Here is a 21,340-nt window from a genome sequence, read left to right on the forward strand (position 1 = left end):
GCCCTTTGAACACAACGTTTTTTGAGGACAGGAAATGGAGCAGTAATTCTCTGTCATCGCGGTGGACACCCGAACCGCACCGTAAAGCATTTCATGCTTAAATATTGTGGCATGTATGTGCTTTTTGCACGCGTTATTAGAAATCGTAAATTATAATTCCGTGCATTATCAAACGACAGCTCGACTGATATCTTGATAAACATTGAGAAGCCACTGGCAGCAGTTATTTTTTGTGACTCGTTTGGAGACCAACTGGCGCTTGCATGCCGGTCGCGTAGGAGGGCTTAGAGAGTCTCGTTAAATCTCGTTAAGTCTCGTACGGTGCCCGGATGTTCTCGTTTCAGAGCCCGGATGAGTGGATCTCGGTCTCGGCGTGACGTCACCACACTGCCGACAACGGGAGCTAAAAGCATTTCATGCTTAAAAACTGCTTGCTCTCCACAAGCACCAAAGCGAACAGAGAAGCACAGGGAAGCACATGTGCAATCAGCACTCCAGTGGTAGAAGTAAAACATTTTGGGGCCATCCTGTCTTACGCTGCACTGAGGCAGGAAATAAAATGTGCATTGTGTACAAGCAGAACATGTAGGTTGGAAGAACTTTTGGGCCTGTTGGTGCATGGCTATTGCTAAGAACGAGTTGTGCATGCATGAAAGACGAACACAGGAAATACGTTGAAGACGAAAAGAGTGCAAACCGCGCTCTTTCCGTCTTCATCATGTATGTGCAACTCGTTCTTAACAAGCAGAACACATTTGGAAGCACCACGTCAAGGAAATGCATTTTATTTTATTTATACTGCATCCTGCAGCGCCAAAGCATTACAGCAGGGCAGTGGGCTTCACAATGCAACAGATAACACCAGGCTATACAATACTAACAAATAAAAACAATACAAATGCAAATAGGTCTTATGGGCAGAAAGAAAAGAAAAGATGAACAGCGGAATTACATCTAGATCAGTAACGAAACAAAAGTACTGCTGCTGGAACATGCCACATGCACTGGAAGCACATTCCATTCAGTGATTACCATTTAGTTAATTTTCACAGCTTATCATAGGATGAAAGCACTAGGGACAGACATTTCCTGTCTCAAGAAAAACTGCAGAACCAGAAAAAAATGAACTCCTTTGTCATGCACACTTCTAATAAATTTAAAGCCAAAAATAACGTTAAACAGCAGCAAAATTATTAACACTTAACAGCTTCCTTGTAGTATACTATGAAGCATGAAGCAAGGAAAATATACATAAATTGCTTCTGGCATGGCTACACATTCCCACATGCAGCTCGTCACACACTTCGTCTCTGCCAAGTATAAACTGAATGGTGCTGTGTCCTCCTCTTTGTTGTAGACGTTGGTACTCCTGCCAAAATCACCATTCGCCGGTGGTGTCACAATCCTCCAGTTGAATGTGGATGCATGTGTTGTGTTGTACAATGCAAGCTGTGCTTATTTTTGAAGGGAACCCTTGACAATGCCATACAGCACTCGACACCTTTACAGACACCTCACACAATTGTTGAGGAGCCTGCTGTGGCCACCCAGCCTGCTTACAAGTCGACCTGAGAGGTGAGCGAAGATGAATCTGGCAGCCGGGTTCCCCAGCACATGAGGCCCCATGGTGAGAGTAGTGCACCACTTCTGCACAAGATGCACACCATCATCTGTAAGTTAATCAAGGCTGCGCACTGAAATCTTCGAACAAGCTAGACATTGGGCTTCTGTGGTGGTTCGCCGCGTCTGTCAAAGAAGACACCAAAGGGCTCGTTAGCTATGACACCTTTATATGTTGCTGCGCATCAACACCAAAACCGCGAGGAGTGTACACAGAGGCAGGCGGTGCTCATACGGAACACGACGGCGTTCAAGTCAATGGCCCAAAGCCTGCGCGGCCACAAATGTCCAGTGCTACTCACGATTTGAGGACACGGCAGAGTCGCTAGTCCGGGCGCTGGTCTGCCCGGTGACACTGGTCAGTGGTCGCCCAAGCGAGGCGGTGGTCACGAAGGCGGCGAACCGATGTCGACGCGTCACTGAAGGATGGCCCAGGAGAGATGGCGGCCCGAAGCCGTCACATCACTGCAGCACAGCCTACTCGCACACACGGGTCTTCAGAGCCAACCCAGCCACAACCGCGGCGTTCGAACACACTCACGCGCACTCCACACTCCTCGCCGTCGTCATCTTCACCGCGCCGGCCACTGCAGCAGCGCCACCACCACAGCTTCCAAATATGTGAAATCGTTGAAGCTGCAAGTTCAACAACAGTCTAGTCTTTACATAAGAATGTAGAACACACTCACTGCAAAAGCAATCATTAGTAGCAAAATGAACTGTTTCCATAATAGCTATAGGTATATGATGGCAGATTACCCAAACTGATGGGCCCAAATAATTATTAGATTCTTTTTGTACTGTAGTAAAGAAAACAACTACAAGATACATGGCAAGGGAGGGCACAAGGTTAATAATTTATAGCTACCTTGAGTCTCTTAAAGAATATGCATGCTTTTGCATTTTGCACTGATCCAAATGAGGCTGCCACGACACTGGTTAGCAAAAGAAAACCACAGCCACTGAACAACACTGCGTGTCACCCACACATATATCTGCTGTCATCTGAAAACTGCTGACATGTTTAATTTGCACTATTTTGATATGCGGGTTCTATTTACATTGTCATTTCTTGCTCAATAAAGTACAAATAAATGCAATCAGACTTCACTAAGCATATGCAATCTGACTCCATGTAAACACGTTATCCCTTCATGCCTGCCACAGCACACCTAGCACGTACTCACCAGTTTGACAATTTTCATGTGGACCGTAGAGGAGAATGAAGAGGGATTCCACACAAATGGGTCATGGATGGATCCCACACAGATTTCTCGTATGCCGGAATCTTCACTGGCAGGAACAGACCTGTAAAAAAAAATATCACCATCAGCCTGACTACACCCACTGAAGGGCAAAGGCCTCTCTCATGTCTCTCCTATTAACGCTGTCCTTTGCCAGCTGCAGCCATTGTATCCGCACAATAATCTCATCTGCCCCATGCTACGCTTGTCTTCTCTTGGAATCCACTCAATTACCTTTAAGAGGGCTCACCAGCTACAAGGCAACTCAGATTTGAACTTTTTCTGTTGATAGATGGCAGCACCTGAGTACCCCAAAAAGGAAGTAAGTTCTATTCCCCCTCCAGGTGTGTAAACTACACCGCAACACGAAAGTATTCGTTCTTCCACATAAAAAAAGTAGAGCCCAGAACTTTCTGTAGGCATGCGGCCAAAGTTCCAGGGACCGAAGCGCAAAAAAGTTTACCCCTCTCAAGCCATTGAGCAAAGAAGGATGTGGGGGTCAGACAATGAACCATTTCCCAGTAACCCACCAATTTAGCGTTTCCGATTTGGGTTGCCTAAGCTCCCCTCCGTTTTTTCTGCGAAAATTCTTTTACAATGGTAGGGTGGGGTTACTGGTTTCACCTGAGCAGACAGGTGTGGTCGGTTCAATTGGCGGAAGAGAGGCTTGTTGCATTCGCAGGAGATAACCCGGAAAAGGTTCCATTGTGTTGAACACCTATGTAGTCAGTCTCCAAATAAAAGGAAAGAAAGGAGCTCCTAGCACAAGGCCTTATGACTGGTTTTCTTCCCTTTCCCATGTAGCCTTCCTTACATAGCTACAGAAGCATGTCCTCGATTGTAGTGACAGCCTTTGCCTAGTCTCGTACGAGCCTTCCCAGCACTGAACACCCATCTTCCGCTTCTCAGCACCAACCAAGCACCAAGCAAATCAAAGTTGGATGAAACTTAAAAAGGACGAGAAGTGTGGTTTGCAAAAGCACCGAGAGCGTCCTGTAGCTATGCATGGTGACTGAACGCAAACTTTGGCATTGCATAAGCGAGTCCTTGCTTAGCTCTGTTTACATGAACCAATAACGTCAGGTTGAGTCGGGCGTCGGGCTGAGCGAAGTCAACCCAACTCGACCAACACGTGTTTACATGAACTCGATTTTAGCTAGTCGAGACCAGTTCATCAGCAGCGACATCAAGCACCGAGCACCGCATTGTGAGCGAGCAGTGGTAGCATCCAAGATTGAGGCACACCACCGCTGCTTCGGAGGTGCAACGGCGCAAGTGAAAAACAAGTTTGCATTTATCCTCTCCCTTCTGTTTTTTCGGCTCGACAGCGTTTACAAGCATATCGGGGCAGGGAGGAGTTGAGTCAGCCTACCCCTTGTGGCGGAGTTTACTGGTCCTGACCCCTTGACTCAGAACAAGACTAAGCGCGTTTCCATGCACCCAGTAACCGGTTTTTGACCGGATAACTCGACTCACGTGCATTTTGGTGCGAACAATGCCTGTGTGTGCTGCGGGGGGGGGGGGGAGGGGTGAGGTGCTTTTGGGTGTGGCCTTGCATCCCGCTTCCGTTTCGCACCACAAGCTCGAGAAAAAAAGAAAAGCAGAAATCCTTTTGAAATACAGACAAAGCAAGAAAAAAAGGAAAGAAATGAGGTTCGTCCAGGTTCTAAGGAAAAAGTGTGCACACAAACACAGACAAGCAAGAAGTTGGTGGTAGAGTGCAGTAGCAACAAAATATTTTGTCGCCAGGAGGAGCCACGTCGCACTAGTAAAATTTTAACGTGAAATTCAAATCCCCGCAGAAAATACATACACAACTTTCAGAGCCTGTAAAACCCAAACACTAGGTTCGATATGGATAAAAATTGCGGCTTAACAATCAAGAAAGAAAAAGCGAGGAAATGTTGCAGACGAAATTTTGATATTTGGCTTAGTTTTTTCCTGAGATGACATGAAAGTTCGACATATCTAAAAGCACCATTTTTCTGGAACTTTGCATCTAATTGGTAAAAAAATGAAACTGAAACAATAAAATCTGCTGGCAACATTTCCTCTATTCACAAAACAATAAAATGCTGCTACAAACCTCATGAAAATCGAGCCATGTTTAGACACGGTATAGCTTCTGAAAGTTCCCATGTATTTCCTATGGACACTGCCACTGGTGAACCCTGTTAAGGACCAGCGGTTGTCTTGCCTTTGGATTTCATGCCCTGCCCAAGCCCATTTATTCCTCTTGGTTTCGACTAGGATGTCATTATCCTGCATTTGTTCTCTCACCCACTCTGCCCTCTTCCAATTTCTTAACGTTACGCCTACCATTTTTCTTTCCACAGCTCGCTGCATTGTCCTGAACTTAAGCTGAACCCTCTTCACTACCCTCCTCGTTTCTGACCCATAGGTAGGTACCGGTAAGATACAGCTGTTGTACACTTTTCTCTTGAGAGATACTGGTAAACTACCACGCACTATCTGAGAAAACCTGCCAGATAAGCTCCACCCCATCCTTATTCTTCAAGTTTATTTCTCTCTCATGATCTGGATCAGCAGCGTTTCAGCCGAAGAACGCAGCTTGCTGCAAGCAAAGAAAGCATTTTGCCATTAAGCCCCCCTGCACCGCAGGAATGCAGCTGAGAATGTCATGCGTGAATGCTCAGTGAAGAGAAGAAAATGAGAGAGAAATGTGCCCCACTGAGGATGCTGCCTCTCTGGTGGCTGCCCAAGAGTTTCACAGAATACTGTAAATGTGTGTGCTGTGATGTTCAATGCATGCACGTGTGTGTGCATGCATATGTGTGTCGCGTTTGTGTGCTGGCAAAGTGGCGATATTTTTGCAGCCCATGGTGTTGATGTTTGTGATATATTGGTGTTTGTCGCTGCTCTGAGTGGCATGTTCATGTTGTTGCTTTCAACTGTTTCCATAGCGCAAGCTACGAAAGAGCGGATTTTAGTTCTCAGCCTCGGTGGCTACACTGGCGCTCGCAAATTTTTTTATGTATGTGTTCAGATTGCATTTAGCACCGCGATTTTCATACACTGCAACGAGATGAATGCTGCAAATGACATACAGAGGGCCAAGCAGCTAATTGGGAACTGGCTCTCAGCAAAACGCTGCAAGAGAGATGTAGACGCTGTTTGCAAGGTTTTAGGAGATGCAGGTGTAGCATTTTATTGTACTCTGTTATTGTGATCGTGCGAGCGACAATGCAACTACTTACATTTTTTCTTGGTTTTGCTGATGCAAGTAGCTTCCTTGTAAACGCAGTGGGGAAGCACTGAAGCTTGCCACACCGTGGAATTTTGTGTCCTCTCCCTCCACTCTTTATAGTCTTACAAAACAATTAGCATTCGGTGGTATGGTGCATAGCAGTGCAGAAAACAACGTACGCTGATCAGTAACAATGAGCCTTTTTTCAAGAGCTATGATGCTTGATCTCCAGGAAGTACCATGACTGCTTGGTTGTCACGGCTGTTTGTGCAACACAGGTATTCAAGAAGGAAGACAAACATTATCATGACTGGTTTGGTTTATGGGGTTTAACATCCCAAAGCGACTCAGGCTATGAGAGATGCTGTAGAGAAGGGCTCCGGAAATTTCGACCACCTGGGGTTTTTTAACATGCACTGACATCGCACAGTACACGAGCCTCTAGAATTTCTCCTCCAAAGAAATTCAACCGCTGCGGCCGGGATCGTACCCGCGTCTTTCGGGTCAGCAGCCAAGCACCATAACCACTGAGCCACCGCGGCGGCTTATCATGGTTGATTGAAATTGATAGCCTCATCGAGTACCACTGCTGTGTATTTCTCAACATGCTCCAGAAGATGTCGCACCTACGTGATAATCATTTGTGGACTTGCACACCTGTGTATTCAACATTTGTGCCTTTGAATGACACAGTTTAAGGGAGGTCGCTCTTTATGACTAGTATGTGCTGGTGTGTGGGGACTTAATGAGAAGAAGTACTTGCATCTGGGCTTGTTGGTGCGTATTCATGAAAGACATGAGAGTGCAAAATGGCAACATGGACGAGTAAGGGAACAGAACGAGCGAACAGAACAGAACATGAGGTGCAAAGCTGGCATGCATGGCATTTCCTTAGAGCGGATGCTAAGCACTGGGAAGCGATACCCTCTTAACAGTCATAAAATGGTTCAAATGAAAAGGCAACAAATCTTTCTCTGCACGTGGACAGTATTGCCAGCAAACATGTGAAGGCTGAAAGGTTAGGGTGAGATCTAAAAACTGTAATTGGTTATTACTGCTATGCAGTTTGTGAGTGAAGGTGAGGCCCATGTTGTTCCGACCAAACGTACCTAAAACATCAGCTACTGCTTCGTCAAAACTAAAATTGCTATCTGCCAAAAGGACCAGGTAATCGTCTACATATCTAAAAATGTGGACTATACAACCCATGTCAAGTGCTTCACTCAAGGAGCGGTCAATTACAGATAAAACATATTACAAAGTACCGGGGCGACAGATGAGCCAATACAAATGCCCTTTTTTTGTAGATACGTTTGGTGATTAAAGTCAATAAATGTGGCCTTGAGATAAAACTCAAGTAATGACATGGAGGTGTCCACATACAAACCGGTAGCGTTATGAAAAGCCGTGGCTCCACTTCTATCTATGCATTTATGCACTGCAGAAAAGAGAAGTTTTGGAACCAAGTAGAAAAGATCTACATCAATTGAAAAACCAGACCTTATGTACCTATTAGTCTGAAGGAAGGCTATCACATCATCAGAGTTCATAGTTGCAAAGGGGTCCTCTACTTACAGAGTTTTCAGGTGCTTGAGCAAAAATTGACTGATCTGCCATTGCCAAGTTCCCTTTTCGCTTACTATAGTCCGGAAAGGTAATTCCCGCTTGTGTGTTTTCGCGGCAAAAAAAGCGTAAGGCTGTTCTTGTGAGAGAGAGCAAGACAGAAATGAACGGAAAGGCAGGGAGGTTAACCAGGCGATGCCCAGTAGGCTACCCTACACTTGGGGAGGGGAACAAAGGGAAAAAAAAGAAAAAGAGCGGCAATGAAATCAGTTTTCCAAGTGTCCAGCAACCACTATGTCACGGGGATAGAGGGCGCACACTGAAAACTTAAAGATTATAGACGGGAATACAACCTCGAGTTCCTTAAGAATCTCAGGAGCGCTTTCACCGCTTTCCTTTGTGAGGAAGGTTGTGTCCAAGGCCTCAGAACATTGAGCTCTATTAGAGGACGTGAGTCCAAGTGTCTTGTCAGATTTATTGATGGCCCTGGCTAGTTGATGCAGTTGCAGTTCCTCACAAAATGACACTGCATCTTTTTTCATTTGCGTAGTTTTCACTTTCACGGACCTGAAATTCTTCTTCACTGCTTCTATTGCCTTTTTGATGTAATAACCAGACGGTATTACTATAACGCCGCCTTCTTTGTCTGCCTGCACGAGCTGCAGATCATTCGCTCTAAAAACACTGCTGACGATTCCATTACTTCCTAATGTGAAATTTGAGTGCAGCTCATCAGCTGTTCCAGCTTTTCAACAGATTGAGGCAAAGAATTTGAGCAAGACATGAATGTACAATTACAGACAACTTATTTTTCCCACATATTCCTTCTGCAAGAAACACTTCACTAACAGTTCTTGATTGTCACAAAGGAAGCTTTGTGGACGGAGAAATAGATGGATATATGCTCGACTTACTGCACCAATGCCTGGTTCTCAAAGATGAAGTCTGCGCAAGTATTTTGCGAGGTTGTCACAGCTGTGGGAGCCGTTACGAGCAAGAGAGGAACGGGATGTTCTCCCGCATAAGTGTTAAGAAATTCCCGCTTGTCTTTATATCTATATTAAAGTCGCCACCCACCCTGGCAGGTGGCAGCATTTCTGGCACAACGTTGTCAATGCCAAAGCATGCAGCACATGTCACTACCACCATGTAGCTTAAAGCACGATTGAGGTGTCCACTGTTCCATGAGGGCAGTTATGCACCTTCCCTCTGATTCAGGTGTCCACTGAGATGAGTGAGACAGATACTGCTCATTTCCTTTCCTCAAAAACCAATTTACAAATTTTACCCTCTGCTTTCCAAGCCCTCGCTCTATTGGTTTCACAGCTGTGGGAGACAGATACTGCGCATTTCTTTTTCTCAAAATTTGTTCACTGAAGCTTAAACGGCGGTTCGGGTGGTCATTGCCCTTCTTATATAGACTCGCTCCACGTCTGTCTGTTCTTCGAGCAAAGGCAGGCGTGCACATATGCACAGTGTCGGCTGTGCAGTCTCCTTCTGCGTGGCAGCGCGTGTTCATTGGTCAGAGGTCAGGAGTGGCTTCGAGGAGCATCTGAAACTTTCTGTCGTGGTGCTGCCACTTGCGCGCGAGTGAAGAGGTGGAGGGCATCTCTTAGCGCACGCAAAGCTACGCCCTCTCCGTCAACACCAGGCAGAAACGACTCAGACAGTCTAGAACAATCGATGGCAACACCCACGCGCACTGCGTTGGCGAGCGGTGAGAGAAGGGGCAGCCACACATGCAAGGCTAGTCACTCTTCAGGAGTTCCTTCTCTCCCGTTTTACAACGCACGCCGGTGAGAGCCGTCCACGCGGCGCTGTTTTTTTTTTCTTTCTTGCTAAGGAGGGGAGGATCTTGTGCTTTTACCCTCTCCTGGTTACAAAGGACAACGGCGATGCCGCGAAATGCAGAAATGGGTGCCTAAGAGCTGCGCTCTAAAACGAAACAACCTTCGCCATGGGATCAGCTCGATAGCTGGGAGGGTTTGGATCCCTGACTGACCTGGACACTGACTGAACAGGTCTGTCAGGGATCCAAAACCTCCCAGCTATCGAGCTGATCCCACGGCAAAGGTCGTTTCGTTTTTTAGAGCGAATGATCTGCAGCTCGTCCAGGGAGACAAAGAAGGCAGTTTTGTTATAATACCGTCCAGTTATTACATCGAAAAGGCAATAGAGGTAGTGAAGAAGAATTCCAGGTGCATGAAAGTGAAAAGGAACTGCAACTGCATCAACTAGCCAGGGCCATCAACAAATCTGAAAGGAACAGCCTTTCGTTTTTTTTCGCCGCGAAAACACACAAGCGGGAAATACTTTTCCGGACTACAGTAAGCGAAAAGGAAACATGGCAACGGCAAATCAGACAATTCTTGCTCAAGCACCTGAAGACTCTCGAAGTAGAGGACCCCTTCACAACTAAGAACTCTGATGACGTGATGGCCTTCCTTCAGACCAATAGGAACATAAGGTCTGGTTATTCAATTGATGCAGATCTTTTCTACTCTGTTCCACATCGACATCTCTTTTCTGCAGTGTATAACTGCATAGATAAAAGTGGGCCCACGCCTTTTCAAAACGCTACCAGTTTGAATGTGGATACCTTCATGTCATTACATGTGTTTTATCTCAAGGTCACTTTTAATGATTTTAATGACCAAACGTATCTACAAAAAAAGGGCATTTGTATTGGCTCATGTGTCGCCCCGGTACTTTGTAATATACAGTCGAACCCGGATATATTGAACCCGCATATTTCGAATTATTGGCTATATCGAACACACAGATTACCCCCTTGAAAATACTATGTAAAAGTATAGGACAGTTGCGTTGTATATCGAATTCCATTTTCGCCGGACATTGGATATATCGAACGCCGTGCCGCGCCCCTGGAAGGTGCGCTTTCCCCAAAGACATTCCTGTCCGGTCCTCAGCTGCCTCAGCGGAGAACATTTCCGCAGTCAGCAGGCGCAGGGCCCTTTTTTTTTTTTTTGTTCCCCGTTTTTGCGCCCCACCGGCGCGAGCTTTCCCACTCCTCCTCTCCTCCTGTACCGCCGGCGTGTGCTCCGTCAAGGTCATTGGAGATCAGCGAAGAGAGAGCGCCGCATGGAGACGCCATTCCACAGCAAATCCGTAGTCCTTGCGGCTTTACTCGTGAAGCCGCAAGGACTACGGATTTGCTGTGGAATGTGTGTCTTGCAAATTTGTGCGCCTTGAGGAAAGCACAAGTGCGGAAGAAATCCGCAGCTAACAAAGTGACCTGCATCGGTGAGTGTTCCTTGCCTGAAAAGGTCGAAGCAGTGCTAAGCCAAGGCCCAAAGTTTTGTGTCCGGCGTTCGTCCTGTCTCGTCTACCTTCGTCCGTGTCTTTTTAGCCGCTGGAATGTATCACAATAGTACTACCAACCAACTAGCCCAACTTTCTACGCTTAATGACATACTTTCTAGTACAATGGGCCCTGTGATTCCTCGTTTTTTGTGTGTGAATCCTTCTTCGACGCTCGTCAATCTTCTAGCCGTGACCACTTGTCGTGCAAGGGAACTCACGTTTGCTCTTGACCACCACCTCGTTCTACCTGGCGTCAATTCGCTCTTCACACCGTGCTTTCCATCTGCGCGGCATGCTAGAAGGATGATGAAGATTCTGCGTTCCGAGCTGTGGAGACAGATCAGGCATCTGCAAAACCAACTGCGCAGCTTCACCGCTTCGCACATGTCTGGCCAGAATGGTGAACCGCTTTTCCGGACGCTTACTCGTGAAGCCGCAAGGACTACGGATTTGCTGTGGAATGTGTGTCTTGCAAATTTGTGCGCCTTGAGGAAAGCACAAGTGCGGAAGAAATCCGCAGCTAACAAAGTGACCTGCATCGGTGAGTGTTCCTTGCCTGAAAAGGTCGAAGCAGTGCTAAGCCAAGGCCCAAAGTTTTGTGTCCGGCGTTCGTCCTGTCTTGTCTACCTTCGTCCGTGTCTTTTTAGCCGCTGGAATGTATCACAATAATTTGTTATGATCGGGAGTGCAGTTTTAGCCTATATCTGTATATCGAATTTTCGCTATATCGAACTATTTTCCGATCCCCTTCGAATTCGATGTATCCGGGTTCGACTGTATGTTTTATCTGTAATTGACCGCTCCTTGAGTGAAGCACTTGACATGGGTTGTATAGTCCACTTTTTTAGATATGTAGACGATTACCTGGTCCTTTTGGCAGATAGCAATTTTAGTTTAGACGAAGCAGTAGCTGATGCTTTAGGTACGTTTGGTCGGAACAACATGGGCCTCACCTTCACTCACAAACTGCCCAGCAGTAATAACCAATTACAGTTTTTAGATCTCACCCTAACCTTTCACCCTCTACACGTTTGCTGGCAATACTGTCTATGTGCAAAGAAAGATTTTCTTTCGAACCATTCTAAGACTGTTAAGAGGGCTATCGCTTCCCAGTGCTTAGCATCTGCACTAAAAAAGTCTTTCCACCATGCCATGCATGCCTGCTTTGCATCTCAGGTGTCCAGGCTGCAGAAAGCACGCTTCCCGGCTTCCCTGGTTCTCTCCGTGACGCAGTCCTTGCTGAAAAAGCTGAATGGCAGCAAGGAAAAGAATCGACCTCAAGAAAAAAAAGCTGGCAAGGCCGGAAGTTGTACCTTACGTACTAACCACACCTCTCATAACCTCAAGAAGGTGGCCAATAAGTACGGCATCGATGCGGTATTTTCACTGCCGCGAAAACTTGCCGGAATGTGTTCACGCATTGGGAGAAAAAGTGCAAGAGTACACCACCAGACACCGAACGCCATATGTTGGCTACAAGAAAGGAGTAGTATACGAGTTCCCGCTTACATGCGGCAAGGTGTACGTTGGACAGACCGGACGGTGTCTTAATGAGCGCCTGCTTGAACACAAGAATCCATTAAACAATAAAGACCATCTTCCAGACCACTGCCAAGCCTGCTCGAAAGAGAAGTGTATATAGCCTGCAAGCTTCGACTATCGGATTGTAAAGTGCTATTGAAAAGCCGTGATAGGACAGAACATGAGCTCGTGAAAGCCTTCTATATAAAAAAGGAAAGTGATAATTGCATCAGTGACACGTCAGTAGTTCTTCGCCAGAGCGAAATGCTGTTTCTTGATGCATATCTGTGAATGTTTGTTAACTGCGATTAAGAACATGGATAAGGGCAGAGGCTATATAAACGTTCTTCTTTGAATAAATCCTGTTGAAAGTACAGCGCTCGCCCTGTTCCCTTACTCGTCTGTGTGGCAATTTTGCACTCTCATGTCCTAATGGGAAAGTTGTGGAACATTACACAGTGTTTTTCATAATTTGTGTTCTAAGAGTTCGATGCCTTTGTCCCTTGGATTGCTGAGACGAGGACATAGAAAGTTTTCACACGGCCTCCTTGTTTTCTTGCTGAAATGTGTGCATAGAGTTCTGGACAGCTTGTTTCAGAGTGCATGTTGTAATGTTGCCTGATTTTCTAGTGGACTTTGTCTTTATGTTGACTGCATGCATAGGTACGGATAGAGAGAGAAGCTTTTTCATGAGAGGCACAGAATTTAGTCAGCATAGAAACACTGTTGGCAGACTACTCTGCTTTGGGGAGCAGTGTTTTGAGAGTCAGTTACAAAAAGAAGGGTGCAGAAAATGTTTAAAACAAAATTTAAAGCTAATAAAATACTGCAGTCATTGCATAACATGTGCAAGAAAGGATCATGAGTAATATAATTTACAGTTAATCAACCAGTACAATGTCCTACAGATGGGCAGAGATAAAGCGAATACTTATCAAGAGGTATGCCAAAATGTTTCACATTGTCATTTTGAGCACTGTCCTACAAGTAAGTAAACAAAATTTCAAAGGTGTGATGCTGCTACGCAGAGCAGGCAGTTCATTGTAAGCAATACTTGTACAAGTCTCCATATCATGCTTGTAATACAGAATCGTCTGCATAAGCTGAAATGTTGCACACTTTCAAACGAACTACAGTTGTTGAAGAATGGGCTGATTGACCAAGGACTATTGAAAGCGGTTTGAAAATTGGTTGGATTGATATTAATCGAAATACCTGCAGTCGCATCATCCTTGAGGGGACTGGCTGGTTGTCACAGATATATTATTCTGCTTGCTATTTCATGTTCATACCTTCTATGCTGAAAGCTGTGCAGTGTTGTCTTTATGCTGCTGGTTAATATACAGCAAAGATCATCATCATCATCAACCTCACTACTCCCACTGCAGGGCAAAGGCCTCTCCCATGTCTCTCCAATTAACCCTGTCCTTCGCAAGTTGCGGCCACCGTATCCCCACAAACTTCTTAATCTCATCCGCCCACCTAACTTTCTACCACCCCCTGCTACGTTTGCCTTCTCTTGGAATCCACTCCGTTACCATTAACCCTTTGAAGGTTTTTGCCATATATGTACGGCGGCGGTTTTCTGTCCTGCAAGGTCTTTGCCGTATGGGTACGGTTTCGATCTTCCGTTTGAAATTTTGCGCCAAAAGAACAATGCGTCCTCACTGGGGGGTGCTGCCACCTCTTAGGACTTACAAGAAGTGTTAGAATTTTGTGCTGCCTTCTTACGGAGATAAGCAGAACTTATGTCTAGCTTTAGCGCGGCGGCACAGACTGCGGTTTCGCCGCGTGATCGCAACGGAGTCGCGCGAAATTTGAGTTTTCTTTTTGTCAGCACTATCTTGCAGGGGCTGCCGAAGTTGATTTCTATCTTTATTGGCGCTGCTCTTAGCTTGCTTATCACCGTTGCTCGCGAGGTATTGTCGCTCTCTGCGGCAAAGCGCCTACGCGGTTTTGATTCCACCGCGGGATCACAACGGAGTCGCGCAAAACATGTTTTCTCTTTTTGGGCACTCTCTTGCAGAGGCGGCAGAAGTTGATTTCTATCTTTATTGGTGCTGCTCTTAGCTTGTTTATCACCGTCGCTCGTGAAATTCTATTGAACATTTTCCAGTTGTGAGTGTGATGCTGTCACCAAAGTACTGTTCCTAAGTTTTTTTTTAACTATTTATTCTCGATTATATACATTTTGTAGATTCAAGATCCGCAATAAAGTAATTTGACCACCTGGGATAGTTTTCTTCAAAATAATTCGACCCTCAAAGGGTTAAGGACCACCGGTTATCTTGCCTTTGCATTACACGTCCTGCCCAAGCCCATTTTTTCCCCTTCATTTTGACTAGGATGTCATTAACCTGCATTTATTCCCTCACCCACTTCACCTGCATCCGATCTCTTAACATTACACTTATCATTTGTCTTTCCATAGCTCACTGCGTTGTCCTAAACTTAAGCTGAGCCTTCTTTGTTAGCCTCCACATTTCTGCTCCATAGGTGAGTGCCAGTAAGAGACAGCTGTTGTAGACTTTTCTCTTGAGGAATATTGGCAAATTGCCATTCATGATCTGACAGAACCTGCCATATGTGCTTCACCCTATTTTTATTCTTTTAGCTGTTTCCCTCTCATGACCTCAACCCCTACATATATCCTTCATTGATTACGAGAAAGCATTTGACTCAGTGGAAACCTCAGCTGTCATGTAGGCATTGCAGAATCAAGGTGTAGAGGAGTTTTATGTGAAAATATAGGATGATATTTATAACGATTGCATAGCTACCATAGCGCTCCACAACGTCAGCACTAAAATTCCAATATGGAAAGGTGTCAGGCAGGGAGACACTATCTCACCAATCTATTCACTGCCTGTTTACAGAAGGTATTCCAAAGCCTGAAATGGGAACAGTTGGGGATAAGAGTTAATAGAGAATACCTAAGTAATTTGCAATCCGCCGATGACATTGCTTTGCTAAGTCACTCAGGACATGAAAAGCAAAGCATGATCAATGAGTTAGACAGACAGAGCATAACGGTGGGGTTAAAAATTAACATGCAGAAAACCAAGGTAATGTTCAACAGTCTAGCAAGGGAACAACAGTTCGCAATTCGTAGCGAGGTGCTGGAAGTAGTAAGAGAATATGTCTATCTAGGGCAGGTAGTGACCGCAGCAAAGATTAGGCCAGCAATAAAGCATACTGGTCATGTCTGATACATCAATTTGGCTAAGAATCACCGATACTGCACAGTAGTTGAGAGGTAAAATATGAAAGTTAACAAGCAGGAGTTTCATATTGCACACAATTTGGCCATGCACACTTTGCTGTGCTGGTCTAAAGTTTTTTTGTCTCATTAAGACATTGTAGCTTGAAAGTGTACTTGAACATAGCTCATTTTCTTCAACACATATGATGTTTACTTTTTCATCTCTTCCTGTATCAATCCTTGCGAATGTAGTGATGTTAAGAAAAAAGAAAGGTAACAAGATTTGAACAGCAGTGCTTCTATGAATGACAACACTGAAAGCTTTTGTTCAGAGCACGCTACGCATTGCCTTGTCAAAGAATGGCTTGTGTGCCATTCACATGTGCAGTGCAATGTTGTGCTAATTACTGGTACATAACGCTTTTTGGCTTGGATCACTTCAGTGATGTGCTTGCAGTACATATGCAAACCGCCTTCAATTTTTTTTACCCATTCAGCAACATTGCTTAACACTTGTATCTATACTTCAAGCACAATGTTGTGGCAAGGGCACCTACTAGAGCACTGCACGGGCCTCAATCTCAGGCCTGAACCCAGCCCAAGCCCGAGACCTGAAGCCCGAGCCCGGCCCGGCCCGTGAATCCCAGAGTGAAACCCAGCCCGGCCCATTTCACAGTAACACTTGAGGTATACTGCTCACTCTGAGCAAGTAGACTGCTACTACACCGATAAGGAACTGGCCGACAAAGGTTCTGAAACTGCAGTTTGGCTTGAATAAAGTTGGTTCTTTTTAACCCAGAAGGAAGTCATTAAGAGTAGTGCTTGCCAGGCCGTCTTTTGGACAGTGATCTCGTGTAGGTGGGCAAATTTAAACTCGGAACTTCCGAGAGCCAAATAAAAAGGGCTGCATACGCGCGTAATAGACTACTTTGCATTCCCCCATGATTCTAATCAGTTACATTTTGCCTCCGCAATGTATAAACATTAAAGCTGCCTAGCAAGCAATGGGATGAGATTTTTTTAGTGAACACGATCTCACAGGTTAAACTCATAGCTGAACTGGTCGCCTTTCAGCAGAAACAAAAAGAAAAAAAAGCTTGAGTATTTCCCGGTATGTGTTTCATGACTATAATTAAGCGTCCTATACTAATATGTTCTTCCCGATTACATTTATAATAGTGCACAGGTATGTTTTAAGATGACGAACAATCAATGGCCAATTAAGACCGGCTGAATTTTGCTCTTACTGGTGGAGCAGAAGATAACGCGCGAGCCACGTGATAACTTACAGTGCAAAACACTTGTCATGACAACCAGGCTGAAGAAGCGAGGAGAGATAGATGTGGTTATGAGATGAGATTTACAAACTCTCGCGAGCTTTTGTGGCTATTTCATTTAGGAGACGTTCCAGTCAGCAGATCAAAAAGAAAACCAAACGCACTTTGGTTTGTGAATTTTCTCACATGAGAAAAATATATCTATAAAATAAAAGCTATGTTTTTGGGGCTTAAGGGCCCAAGGGCAGTCAGGCTGAGAGAAACCGAAGCAGAGGGCTCCGGATTATTTCGACCACGTGGAATTTTTCAACGAGCAATGATACTACAAAGTGTACATGTCTGCCATGTTTGCCGTCTCAACAGAAATGCGGCCGCCGAGGCTAGGAGCAAACCTTGGTTCCCTGGCTCAGTAATCACGCGCCTTGACCACTAGGCCACCACGGCATGGAAATAAGCAAATAATTGTCAATGAATAAAGCTTAGGTTTTTCTCAGCGCGTACTATAACCCACAGCTCATCCGTATCGCTGCTCCAATGCCGCAGGTGTGTACTTCACTCTGCAATAGTGAATGAATAGTCGGACCCCAGCCGTTTCTGTATGAACCCAAGCGCGACTTGGTCCGCAGCTTTAAGCCCGGCCCGGCAAAACAAATGTCCCGGCCGGGCCTGGGCTTTTGGGCCGGCCTGAGCCTGTGCAGTGCACTAGCACCTACTACTGCGTGCGACAAAATAGGAGGCTTTCCTGTAGGCACTTATGACTGTGCACAGATGAGGGAAGCTTAAACTGAGTGAGGCTGCTATGAAGGCCAATGACTCTGAGAATGCAAAGCAAAGGTGGCACTGCTGGCATTTTGCAGTATCAAATTATAGTGAATGCTTCGCTACTGAGCCCCTTAGAGCAGAAACTGCAGTACATAAGTCACCGATTGATGCCTCCTAAAATTTTAGCAGTTCTATCAATATGCCGTGTGTGTGTCCCCATCCTGTACTCCTTTGTGTACATTGTTTTCCTCTATCCACATTGATGCACCACGTGGCTGTGTGCCTTCTGTCAAACAGTGAGTGTTAATTAAATTACAGCTTTAATGTTTTTATTCCTTGTGTGTGACTGATTACTTTGTGTTGCTGTGTAGGTGATACTGCATTCAGAACCACGTCATTCAGCATGGTGTTTTCTGTGCACCATGTCAGCTTCCAGCATTTTGCCACATCTGCTTGGTAGCTGGAAACAAGTTGCAAACAGTGACTGCAGTGTTGTGCAAACAACACGATAACTAGCACATGATATGCAGCCTACCATTTCATGCTCATTATTCTCAGTCATTATTGGTAAAAAATTAATTCATTCAGCTTCTGAGTAGAACTCTTGATTTCATATGTGCCTTTCATATCCAGCTACGAATAGCCACTGCAACTGTGGCTTGTTTGCAAGAAGTTTCTTCAACATGGAGTGTGAGAGGATACAGTTGCGACCATTGGTATTTATCTTTTAACGACTTAATTGGCACGAATCCCCTCTGAGGAATAGCCCCCAGGCACTTTGTTGTATGTGTGGAGACTTGAAAAATAACGGTGTCCTTGGGAGCGCCTCAGAGGACAGCAGCAGAATTAGTTTTGAGGAAAGGAAATCACGCAGTAACTGTCACACATTTCTCGGTGCACAGCTAACTGCACCGCAAGGGAAGAAGTAAAGGAGGGAGTGAAAGAGGGAAGAGGTGCCACAGTGGAGGTCTCTGGATTAATTTTGACCACCTGGGGATATTTAACGTGCACTGACAGCACACAGCATTGGACGCTTTTTGCATTTCGCCGGCAGAAAGGAACACGTGTGCCCGGGCATTATCAGTGATCACTTGTTATTCAGTAAATGTCAAAGAAATGAGCTGCATAGAAAAAATTTTATCTTCCAGGACATCCAGCTGCCACAAACTGTCACCCCATATAAGAGAATGAAGAGCAAGGGTAGCAATTTTTTTTAATTGCCACGTAGGGAGCACCTGCAACAGCAAAGCCCTGTTCTGAAGTCATGAATGTGGGGAGCTGTGGCTTCACTTCAGCTGATGACATTGCGAATGTCAGGGCAGCACACACTAAACACGCAGTGCTGACACCAACAGCACCGCAGCTGCCACAATATTTACCAGTGGGCCAGGCAGAAGAGCCGCAGTTCAAACAGCACGGCATTAGTGGGAGTGTTGCAAAGGTGACCGGCTGATTGTGACTGCCCCTGTGCAGCCCAGTCCTTGGACCCTGACATGAGTGCCGTGGATAGCACACACATTACCAGGAAAGCCTCCAAACATGCCAGGCTCCTCCTCTGGGGGACGAGCAGGTGTAAGCAAGACACAGGTAGTTCAGTAATTGTTATACATTTACGTAGCTCTGGATGGGAAACATACATGTGGCAGTACGTACATGTTAAAACTGCAACAGTATGTATATTCAAGGAAAATTCTGGAGACGCTTAAGTAGCCTTAAGAGTGTAATGCGATAGCATTGCTAACTATGTGGTACGTGGTAGTCGTATGAAGGTTCGAGACTATAGCGCATAAAGCTCATTAGACACACTCTATTAAAAAAAACGGAATAAAGAAAGGAGGCAATGCCTGTCCCAGTATAGCTATTACAGGCTTAAAGCAATTGAAAATAAATGTACAGGGACTAAAAAAAGTCTACCCAAAATGAAATTTGAAATGAATCTATAAAGAAGCTCCTAAACTATTGCACTTAACGAATGGTCCTCAGTGGCTGAAGGGCAGGTCAACCATTTTTCTGCACTTCCGATTCAACCATTTTTGTTTCAGTGCAATTGGTTTTACTTCTTCAGAAGCACTAGGTAACGATTGTGGGATAACGTCCTGACCCTGAATAGCAATGAGGAACTGTGTAGAGATGTCATGTAAGGGTGCGATCAAAATTTGTGCCGCAGTAGGAACAAAAACGACGTACCACTGAAATGCGAGTTAGTGCCCTTACATGTATGCAATCTCAAGTGACGTAATGAGTTTCACCGCTGCAATAATGGCGTCTCGTTCATAACTGGCCTTCCGCGGACAAGGTGCCTCACCTCACGGCAGACTTGCACGCTGTTGGAGGCTTTACCAGCATTATGGACACCATCGACGGCACTAGCGTCTGGATCCAAGCCCCAGAGCTACATGAGGAGGCGTATATAAATTGCCACTTCTACCATTCCATCAATGCGCAGCTTGTGATGGACAGCAAATACCAGATCCTCAACGTGGTCGCCAAGTGGCTGAGAGGTACTCACGACATGCAAGTGGCCACCAACAGCAGCCTTGCCTAGTGCTTCAAGTCGGGAGCCTACACCGGTACTCTGCTTGGCGACAGCGGGTACCCATGCAGGCCATGGCTCATGACGCCCTTTCAGAGTCCTGAAATGCCTGCGAAAAGGCGGTACAATGCAGCACACAGGATCACCAGGGTTGTGGTTGAAAGGTTTGTTCACAGCTTTCTACGTTCACGATTGCCCGCTTTCTTGGCCACTGACTGTGAGCATGGCTCCGTGTCATTGGCAGAACGTGGCAGTTACAAATGCTATTTTGAATTTATACTGAATGAAATCGGCTGTCGTATATGTACTTACTACAAAACATTCCGTACAACATTCCACTGGTTATGTTTATAAAGTGCATGCCACACAGTTTTAATTCAGTACACATTACTGCAGACATTACTGTTTTGTGCGAGATAGAAAGCAGTTAATTTAGGACACCACAGACCTCGTGAAGTGTCAATGGGGCTTTATTCTAACATCGCAAGCCACATTCTGCATTCCTGCCCATAATTAATGCGCCCAGTAAACCCTGCGTGTGGAGTCGATGCAACTGAAATCACTTGATTTGTGCTCATTAGCATCATAACAGAAGGAGCAGTCAAGAGCTCAGTCACCTTGCTTTTTTTTGGCTGCATCATAGGCCAGTTAAAGTGGCACTTCCCTTGCATGCATACAGAGCAAGCATGATGCCAGACTGCGTAGCGACAAACACAGTTGCATGCTGTGTGCTCCACAACGTGGCCAAGGTGTACGCAAGCAGCATTGACAAGAACCGGGAAGTGCCAGACGAGGTGCCCTTCCTTCCATATCCACACCGTCGCGATGGATTTGCTGTACGCACTGTCTCGTGCAGCACCATTTCTCCCACTGTAAGTACAAGCATGTGCAATACAATCATGGCAAAACTAGTCGCACGATTTAAACGTTTCCAGCGGCTGATGTCGAAGGCTACGTCCAGTGTGAGTGGCTCATTCGTTGACATTTTAAGGCGGAAGCCTTCAATGCCTCATCGTTGTAAGCAGGAGTTGTTGACAGAAATGTCACGCTTTGTAATTGGTCGAAATGGTCATGACGTCACAAGCG

At 45.5% G+C, this 21,340-nt stretch overlaps 1 long non-coding RNA gene across 2 annotated transcripts; it reads right to left on the bottom strand.

Annotated features, from left to right (window-relative positions):
- Window positions 1-769: 769 nt before the first annotated feature.
- Window positions 770-20,360, bottom strand: LOC149357722 (uncharacterized). 2 transcript variants are annotated; one of them, XR_016289925.1, is made up of 4 exons: window positions 20,231-20,360; window positions 4,341-4,446; window positions 2,808-2,928; window positions 770-2,256 (listed from the first exon to the last, which is right to left on the bottom strand). It is a non-coding gene; the product is annotated as an uncharacterized LOC149357722 (long non-coding RNA). The 2 variants fall into 2 exon arrangements; XR_016289924.1 differs by lacking the exon at window positions 4,341-4,446.
- Between the last annotated feature and the right edge of the window lie 980 nt (window positions 20,361-21,340).

Source organism: Amblyomma mixtum, chromosome 3 (assembly GCF_055824585.1).
Source record: "Amblyomma mixtum isolate Tamu chromosome 3, ASM5582458v1, whole genome shotgun sequence".
Lineage (NCBI taxonomy): Eukaryota > Metazoa > Arthropoda > Arachnida > Ixodida > Ixodidae > Amblyomma > Amblyomma mixtum.